This window comes from Cupressus sempervirens, chromosome 7, assembly GCF_028749045.1.
Source record: "Cupressus sempervirens isolate cs-2001-9-10 chromosome 7, ASM2874904v1, whole genome shotgun sequence".
In the NCBI taxonomy this organism is placed as follows: domain Eukaryota; kingdom Viridiplantae; phylum Streptophyta; class Pinopsida; order Cupressales; family Cupressaceae; genus Cupressus; species Cupressus sempervirens.
The window spans coordinates 803,658,208-803,668,024 of NC_143124.1; positions in this window are offsets into that span (position 1 = coordinate 803,658,208).

Consider the following 9,817-nt stretch of genomic DNA (forward strand, 5'->3'; position numbering starts at 1 on the left):
TTACTTTCTTGCAAAGATGGAGACGATATTGCTCTTGCTATTCTAGGACTATTCCTAAGAAAGAAATGATTGCAATCCTCATCAGTAAAATGGTTCTTGAGATGAAGTACAGAGTTAAGAAGAGGGTTTTTAAGTCCTTTGATACCATGGTTGAAGCCACATTTAGAATTTAGGATGTTTTGAGAGAGCAAGGTATTTTGAGAAAAAGTGGAAACAACAACAACGGCCAAAATAAAAACAATAACAAGGATAATGGAAAGAACACATATTGGAATAAGAACAAACAAGTGGTTAATGATGGAGTTGTGGATTCCTCTAAGCCTAAAGACCAATTTGTTCTCCATTTGGCTAGTGTTATTCAACAAAGTAACAAGCTGAGATATCAAGAAAGGCCTAAAGGAGAGAAATGTAACTTTACACAATTGGGTGAGTCATATGAAGAGATATTAATGAAGTTCCTTGCTCGTAATCTTGTGCACCCTTATGATGCCATAAAGTTCTACATACCTGAAGTTAAGCCATGGTGGTGGGATGATAAAGCCTATTGCAAGCTTTACAATGGCATTAGACATGTTATTGAAAACTGTGGGAGATTTAAGCATATTGTTCAAGATCTTATTAAGAATTGAAAACTTGAAATAGATGGATTAAATACCAATGCTGATCACACAAAATTCAAAGAGCCTTTGCCCAAGTATGAGAAAGAGGAAGCTTCCCAACCTAAGAATGACAAGGCTGCAATCAATTACACTTATGCAAATACTGAAAATGTTGTCAATATGCTTGAGGTTGTAGAAGAAAGTGTCAACATGATGGAAGATAAAGATCCTAGTGGTTATGATTTAAACTTGAGCTCTACTATCCTTGGTGAAAAACCTATTTTGGTGCTAAGGGGTGCTCACTCTAGAGGGTCATCTCAAGGTCTCTTTGTCATTAGAGGACCCAATTCAAACTAGTCAAGTAAACCTAAGCAAGTGTCTTTGCAAAGTCTCAATGTTATTACGTGAATTCAAAGTCCCCTTGTCATCAAAGGTCCTAGTTCAAACCAATTGAGTAAGCCAAAACAAGTGTAATCCAAGTATGTTCCTTCAAGATAAGTGGTCAATCCTAGGTCTAATTATAGTCTTGTTGATCAATTGAAAAGAACCCCCACTCAAATTTAATTATACTTTTGTTGATCAATTGTAAAGAACCCCCACTCAAATTTTTATCTTTGAGCTTTTAGAGTTGTCTTTGAGATACAAACACGTCCTTGAAGACACTTTGCACATGGTGAATGTCCCCAAAAATTTAGACGTCGATCAATTCTAGAATATGGTTAATCACATTGCTAGCCCTCATTACCTTTCCTTTTCAGAGGAAGCTAATAAATCTTTGAGCCATCCACACAATATTTCCCTTCATATTGAGGTCATGATCCATAGGACCTATGTTAGGTGTTTGTTGATAGATGGGGGTGTTGGGATTAATATTTGTTCTTTGAGTCTTTTAAAGACATTAGGTTATTTTGAACAAGTTATTGATACTAGAAGGAAGATTATTATCAAAGCCCATGATGAGGTAGAGAGAAGTTCAAAGGGGTTGTTCCTCCTTCATATTAGGGTTGGTCTTGTTGAGAAAGGTATTTTACTCCAAATAGTTGATGTTGGACTCCTTGCATACAATATTTTACTTGGAAGACCATGGATTCATGATATGCAATTAGAGCCATCTACCTATCATCAGTGTGTTAATTTCCCTTACAATGGAATAGAGATTTGTATACCTGGGGATAATACTTTGTCTATTAATTCAATTTTTGAAATGTCACATTTGTGACTTTATATGATATTTAAAGTCTCTAATCATATTTTTAAACTCAAACAACCAATATTTCAAAGATCCACCAATTTCTCAAATAAACCCAAATCGGGTATGCCTGAAATAGTGCCATAAACTTCACACCTTCACATATTATTAATAAATTTGAAAGTGAAAATTTTTAGAGAAATTTCACCAGCATAACAGCCTAAAAAATTAAATTTTTAGATCTATATAGAGTTTACAAAAAAGATCCCAAATGGAGGACAAAAACAATGCTCATTGGGCTCTTGAAAATAACACCAAATAGCCCAGAAACACCACAAAAACACTAATAATCTATCACAGAAGTATAACCATGACCTAATGAATATGTTCATCTCTATTTTAACATATAAATAACTGAAATACAGCAGCACCCCAAACTGATATGAAATACTCAATCGGAGACACCAAACTCTTACAAAAACACACCCAAAAACTCACAAATCTGCACTGTTCAGCACAAGGGAAAACTTTGCATGAGCTTGCACATGGAATGGATTTAAAATACCATCCTTATCCTTCCTAAAAACCTTAAAAATCCTGTCCTTGGCTCTCCTTCTCCACAGGTTTGGAAGCCTCTGAAGAACAACAAAGCAATGAGGAAAATCAAGTTCTTGAATGAGACCAAAATGCCTCCAAATCTCTTAAAAGAGGGCATAAACCTAACTCACGTCCAAGAGGGGTTAATAAAACATATTTTAATAATAATTTTCATTTATTAGTCCATTGGTTTCCAAATATTAGCCCCTTTTTCTAAAACTTCACCTTTTGAGCTTGCCTGCCTTAGCAAAGATTATTATTTTTTCAATTATTTGAAAAGGGGACATGACAAGTCCTCCCCTCCCAAATATTGCTTGTCCTCAAGCAATGAAGGTTGGAATGCTCAAGAATATGTGCTACTTCCCAAGTTGCATCCTCTAGTGGTAATCCTTACCATTTGATCAAATGCTCTATGATGCTCCTATTTCTCAATCTTTTCTCTCTTGTATCCAAAATCTCTTTTGGTATCAAAACTAATTTCCCTTCATCATCAAGAGGTGGTAATTCTATAGATACTATGGTTTTCTGGCCTCAAATTTTCTTTGGGAAAGATACATGAAGAACATTATGTATTTTTCTATTTGGTGGGAGCTCCAATTCATAAGCTACCTCTCCTACCTTCTTGATGACCTTATAAGGCCCATAGAACCTTGGCTTGAGTTTCTTTGCCCCACTCCTCTTCAAGGTTCTTTTCTTATATGGCTACAACTTGAAAATACCAAATCTCCCACCTCAAAAGATCTTTCAATCCTTTTCCTATCAGCATACAACTTCTATTGGTTCTATGCATGTTGTAGATTATCCTTGAGGGACCTTATTATGTCTTGGCTTTGCTTGACAAAATCACTTGCTGCAAGTACTCTCCTATCTAAAAGTACTAGATCAACAAAGGAAAGGGCATCATAACCATAAAGAGCATAAAAAGGAGGCATACCAATAGACATGTGATGAGATGTATTGTAACAATACTCCCCTAGGTGCAACCATTTCACCCAAGCATGTTGTTGATTTGAAACATAGTTCCTCAAATATCCCTCTATCCATTTATTAACTATCTCTATTTGTCCATCTATTTGAGGGTGATAGCTAGTACTTGGAGTGAGTTCAGTTCCTATCAAATGAAAGAGCTCCTTCCAAAAAGAGCTAAGGAATCTACTGTCCCAGTCACTAACAATGTTTCTAGGAAAGCCATGTAATCTAAAAATTTCTTTGAAGAACAATTCGGCCACTTGTGATGGATTGAAATCAGATGTAATAGGAAAGAAATGTGCATACTTAGTTAGTCTATCTACCACCACATATATGCAATCCTTACCTTGAACCTTGGGCAACCCAATGATGAAGTCCATGGAAATACTTTTTCCATTTTAGTTCAGGAATAGGAAGTGGCTACAACAACCCTGCAAAAAAATTTTGCTCACTCTTGCTTTGTTGGCATACCATACATTCCTTAATGTGTTTAAGGACATCCTCCTTCATACCCTTCCATGAAAACCACTCTCGAATTTTCCTATATGTCTTGAAGTATCTTTGATGACCAGCCAAAGGTGTGTCATGAAAGGCCCTTAATATCCTCTCCTTAGTTTTTGATCCTGGCACTAAGACGATCCTGTTCTTGTAATAAATCAATTCATCAACAACCTTGTACCTGTTATCATCCACTAACTTATCCAAAATCTTGGTGGCAAAGGAATCTTTAGCATACTCTGAAATTATGGAGACTTTTCAATTAGCAGAGATAGATGTTAAGGAACATAGAGTGGGCTTTCTTGAGAGAACATCAACAACCACATTATTCTTTCCTTTCATGTATTCAATATCAAAATCATAAGCTTGAAATTTTCTTACCCATTTTTGTTGATGATCATTCAAATCCCTTTGGTTCAAGAAGAACTTGAGGCTATTATGGTCTATCTTTACAATAAATCTCCCACATACCAAATATTGTCTAAACTTATGAAGTGCATGCATGATTGCCAACATTTCCTTATCATAGATGGAGTAACCTTTCTCTGATTGATTTAGTTTTCTACTCTCAAATGCTATTAGATTTCCCCTTTGAGTTAGGACAGCTCCTATACCTTCTCCAGAAGCATCACATTCAACAACAAAAGGTAAAGAGAAATCTAGAATTGCAAGCACAGGGCATGAACTCATTACCTCCTTAAGCTTATCAAATGTTTTTTGTGCCTCTTCTGTCCAAATAAAAGCTCCTTTCTTTGTCAAATCAGTCAAGGGGGCAACAAGCTGAGAAAATCCCTTGGCAAATCTCCTATAGTAGCTACACAAATTGAAGAAACCTCTCAACTGTGTAAGATTAGTGGATGGAGGCCAATCCAAAATTGCCTGGATTTTTTGTTGATCAACATGTACTCCTTTATAACTTATAATATGTCCCAAATATAGGATCTCTATCAAACCAAACTCACATTTAGATAGCTTAGCATAGAAGGATTACTGCTCCAAGATTCCCAAAATAGTGTCTATGTGCTTTAGATGCTTGTCCCATGTTTTACTGTAAATCAAGATATCACCAAATATACCAAATTTTTTTTTCAAAGATGCTGGCTAAATACCTTATTCATACAAGATTGGAATGTTGCAAGTGCATTAGTGAGGCCAAATGGCATAATAAGAAATTCAAAGTGCCCATAGTGACATCTGAAAGAAGTCTTTCCACATCTTCACTCCTCATTCGGATTTGATGGTACCCTAATCTTAAGTCAATTTTTGAGAAGTATATAGCACCATGTAACTCATCAATGAGTTCATTTATGCATGGTATGGGATACCTATTTTTTATGGTCTTCTTTTTTAGAGCCCTGTAGTCTATACACATTCTCATTGTACCATCCTTTTTCTTGACAAGTACCACATATGATGCAAATGGACTAGAGCTAGGCCTTATGAATCCCATGTCCAGGAGTTCCTTAATAGTTTTTTCAATTTCTTCCTTATAACCTCTTGGATGGTGGTATGGGGTTGTTATAACTGGTTTGGCACCCTATTCTATCTCTATAACATGCTCAAAACCTCTATCTGGTGGTAATTCTGGAGGCAAGTCATTGAAAACTATACTATGCTTATCAAGAATATTTTGAATTTAAAAATGGAAATTACCTTGATTCTTTGGAGAGCTTGTTGGATGGATTATGACTCATGCTGCCAATGCTACTTGTCCTCTTCAAAAAGTCCTCTCCATTCTCTTTGTAGAGACCGCCTTAGGTGATCCATTCGATAAGCCTCTCAATAAGACTTATTTCCCATTGGAATGAAATTTAAACTCCATAGTTTGATGGTTCATGTAATAGCCTCCAATAGAGTGCAACGATTGAACACCCAATGCAAGATCTATCTCCCCAATGCCAACAACATAGAAGTCATCACATAACTCATAATCTCCTAGGGTCATCTTGAGTTGTTTCACCACCCGTGTGCAAGGCATAGTGAATCCATCAGCTATAGTAACATTGAATCCCTCAAAATCTTCTACTTTAAGCCCTCTTTTCATGACAAATCTCTCCTCAATAAAATTGTGAGTTGCCCCACTATCAAGAAGAATTGTCAACCTTTTCCCTACTAGTACCCCTCGAATTCGAAAGGGATGGTATCTTGGGACTCCTGATAATGCCACTAAAGTGCCACCCTTGCTGCTTTCTTTTTCTTTCTCTTCTTCTTCCTCCTCCTTAGTGTCATGAAATTGCTCATGCTCATCTGAATCAGATTTTGAAGCAACTTCAATATAGTGCACTTGACCTTTCCCCAAACATCTGTGTCCTGGAACCCATGGTTTTCTACAAGTGAAACATAGATTTTTTCTTTGTAATTCACTTGTAGTCTCTCTATCTACCTCCTTTTTTGCCACATTTATCACATCTTTTGGTGGTAGTGTTGGAAAAGTCTCTTTCTAAAAATTCCCCTTATGTTGCAAAAAAATTGGGGATTTTTGATTAGTGACTGGTTTCATAAGCACGCAAGTTTCAAGTTGCAAGCTTCTTTTGATAGCTTCCTATAAGGTTGAGGGTGAGAAAGCCTTAACCAAACCCTTAACAAAATCTTCCAAACCATCAAGGAAAAGATAAACAATCCTCTTTTCACTCATATAAGGTACCATAACAACCACTTTTTGAAACTCTTCTATATACTCATTAATTGATTTGGTTTGCTTCAACCTTGACAATTCTTTAAAATACTCTTCATCATCCTTGAGGTCAAATCTATCTATCACTCTTTGACTAAAATCATCAAATGTAGTTACCTGATCATGACCTTGAGTAGTCATTCCATAATGCCACCAATCATAGGTTGCATCTTCCAAGTGTAGACTTACAAATTGAACATCATCACTCTCCTTCATGGGGTTAAGTGTGAAGAAGGTCTGTAATTTTTGTAGCCATGCTCTAGCTATATTTTATTTGTTTCATCAAAAGTAGGTGCTGTAAACTTGCTTATTTTATTTTTGAGCTCTCTTCCACTTATGTCATGCTCCCTCCTATACTCTTTTTTGGGCATCAAAGTGTTCATCATATCCACATATTCTCTAAAAAGAACTGAACTATGAAAGTCATCATCTAAGCCATTGTAAGTAGCTCTTAATGCAATCAAGTTACCTATAATCTCTTCCACAGGATTAAGGGCTAGATTTGGTACTGGTGGCTCATCTACAGGTAGGAAAATAGTTTTTGTTGATTTAGAGGGTGTGGGTTTTAGAATTCTTGGCTCCTCTGAAGTGCTCCCTTTCTCATTAGTAGACACAACTCCCTGTAGTTTTTTTGTCAATATTCACAAAGCCTCTCTAGTTTCTACCAGACTATCCACTATTTACTTTTGAGTATTCTGGATGTCTTGGAAGAATTTCTTTGCCATCTCATCTGGGTCAGCCATACTTTTTCCTTCCTTGGATTTTGTACTTTTACTTTTAACTGGAGGTTTGATCAAAATTTCCTTATTCTTTTCTCACTGCAAATATCTCTTTTCTCTTTCACTTAGTTGCATGCAAACTTCTACAAACCCTCAGGCTGGCAAGATCATAGCTCTGATACCATTGCAATGTCCCCTTTGTGATTTTATATGATATTTAAAGTCTCTAATCAAATTTTTAAAATCAAACAACCAATATTTCAAAGATCTACCAATTTCTCAAATAAACCCAAATCGGGTATTGCCGAAAATAGTGCCATAAACTTCATAGCTTCTTGTATTATTAATAAATCTGAAAGCGGATATTTTTATAGAAATTTAAATAGAATAAAAGCCTAAAAAATGAAATTTCTAGATCTTTATAGAGTTTACAAAACAGCTCCCAAATGGAGGACAAAAACAATGCTCATCGGGCTCCCGAAAATAACACCAAATAGCCTGAAAACACCACAAAAACACTAATAATCTATCATAGAAGTATAACCATGACCCAATACATATATTTAGCTCTATTTTAACATCTAAATAGCTGAAATACATCAGCAACCCAAACTGATATGAAATACTCAACTGGAAACACCAAACTCTTACAAAAAACACACCTGAAAACTCACAAATCTGCACTGTTCAGTGCAAGGGAAAACTCTACATGAGCTTACACATGGAATGGCTTTAAACTCCCATACTTAGCCTTCTTGGAAACCTGCAAACTCCCATCCTTGGGTCTCCTTCTCCACAGGTTTGGCAGCCTCTGAAGAACAACAAAGTAATGAGCAAAATCAAGTTCTTGAATGAGCCCAAAATGCTTCCAAATACCTTAAAAGAGGGCATAACCCTAACTCACGTCCAAGAAGGGTTAATAAAATATATTTTAATAATAATTTTCATTTATTAGTCCATTGGTTTCCAAATATTAGCTCCTTTTTCTGAAACTTCACCTTTTGAGCCTGCCTGCCTTAGCAAAGATTTTTTTTTTTATAAATTATTTGAAAAGGGGACATGACAATTTCAATGAGTACCCTTGTTCCCCTCAACAGAGAAGTAGATGATTTTGATGCAACTTTAGCTGTATATAAATAAAAGTTCAAATACATAGACCTTGGCATGGGGGGATATCAACTCAACTCCTTTGCAACATTACCAATTTCCCCTAGGTCTTATGGTAAACCTTCACAAGAGATGAAGCCTTCATCTTCATTTATGACATTATTTGACACATTTTTCTAGTCGTCAGTGCCAATTCAAGATGAGAAAGAAGATGTGGTTGTTAGAGATTGGATTTATAGAGAAGATAAGTATATGCAGAATGAGAACTTCACTCCCTCTCCTAAAGCTTATGGAAGAGGGTATACTTTTGTTAAGAAGATGGGATATCCTAGACATGACCCTCTTAGTAATAGATTGGATTATAGATCCAAACCCCTTGATCATGGTCTTTTTAGATGCAAGTCTAAGAAGCCTGTTGGCTTAAGATATGCAAATCACAATAATGTTGCTCCTATCCTTGATATGTCAGATAGTGAAGAAGAACAAGAGTAGATACCTAATTTGGAAAATCAATAAGATATGTGTGGAGATTGGGTCCCTTCTACTAATATCCTTTGGGGAGATTCAGATAATCTAGTATCTCATGAGACAGTTGCCAATTTAGAACAAGTGAGTGTGACCCTTGATGATATTGAGGCTTCCATGTACAAACTTCCCAAGCCTTCATGGTGTAAGAATCCTAGTCAAGATTTAGAAATAGATTCTAATGAGTGTGAATGGGACTCCCTCTTGGAGCTTTCTATAGTTGATATGGACATTGACGTTGTCCATACATATAGTTCTCAACTCAATTTAGTCAAAGATTCATGTGTAGGATTAGATAATTTGAGCTCACATGTTACCTTAGTGGATGATTCATTACTTGTTAGGATGAATCTTGATTTGGGTAGTTTAGGAAGTTACTTGATAGAATCTAACTTTTTGGTCACCAGAGATATCATTCATATTCATAACCTTGAACTAGTAATTGATTTACCCCTTGTTCATCCTAATTTGATTGATTGGTCCCAATGCAATCACAAACCTAAGATTTTAATGTTTCAAAATTATTATGAGATAGCCTACTATTTGAATGCCATTTAACCTATAGTCCCTTCCACTAGTGAACTAGCTACCAACATGATAGAGCAAGACATCATGTACCTTAGTTGCAAAATAAAGAGAAAAGAAAATAAAGAGAATAGGAGTTCTGACAATGAAAATGACTATGTGGTGGTGTTAGAACCAAAAAAATTAAAAAGAAAAGACATATCTAAGGGTGAAAACCTCTCTAAGGTGCCTAAGGATGAGGTACTTGATCGTCTCCCTAGTCATTTTCAGGATAGATCTTCAGTGCTTATTGAACCAACACAAGCAATCAATTTGGGTACAAATGAAGCTTCACAAATGGTACATTTGGTTCAGTATTTGTCATCAAAAGAAAAATAATCCTATACTAAGTTCTTATGAGAAAAGAAGATCAATT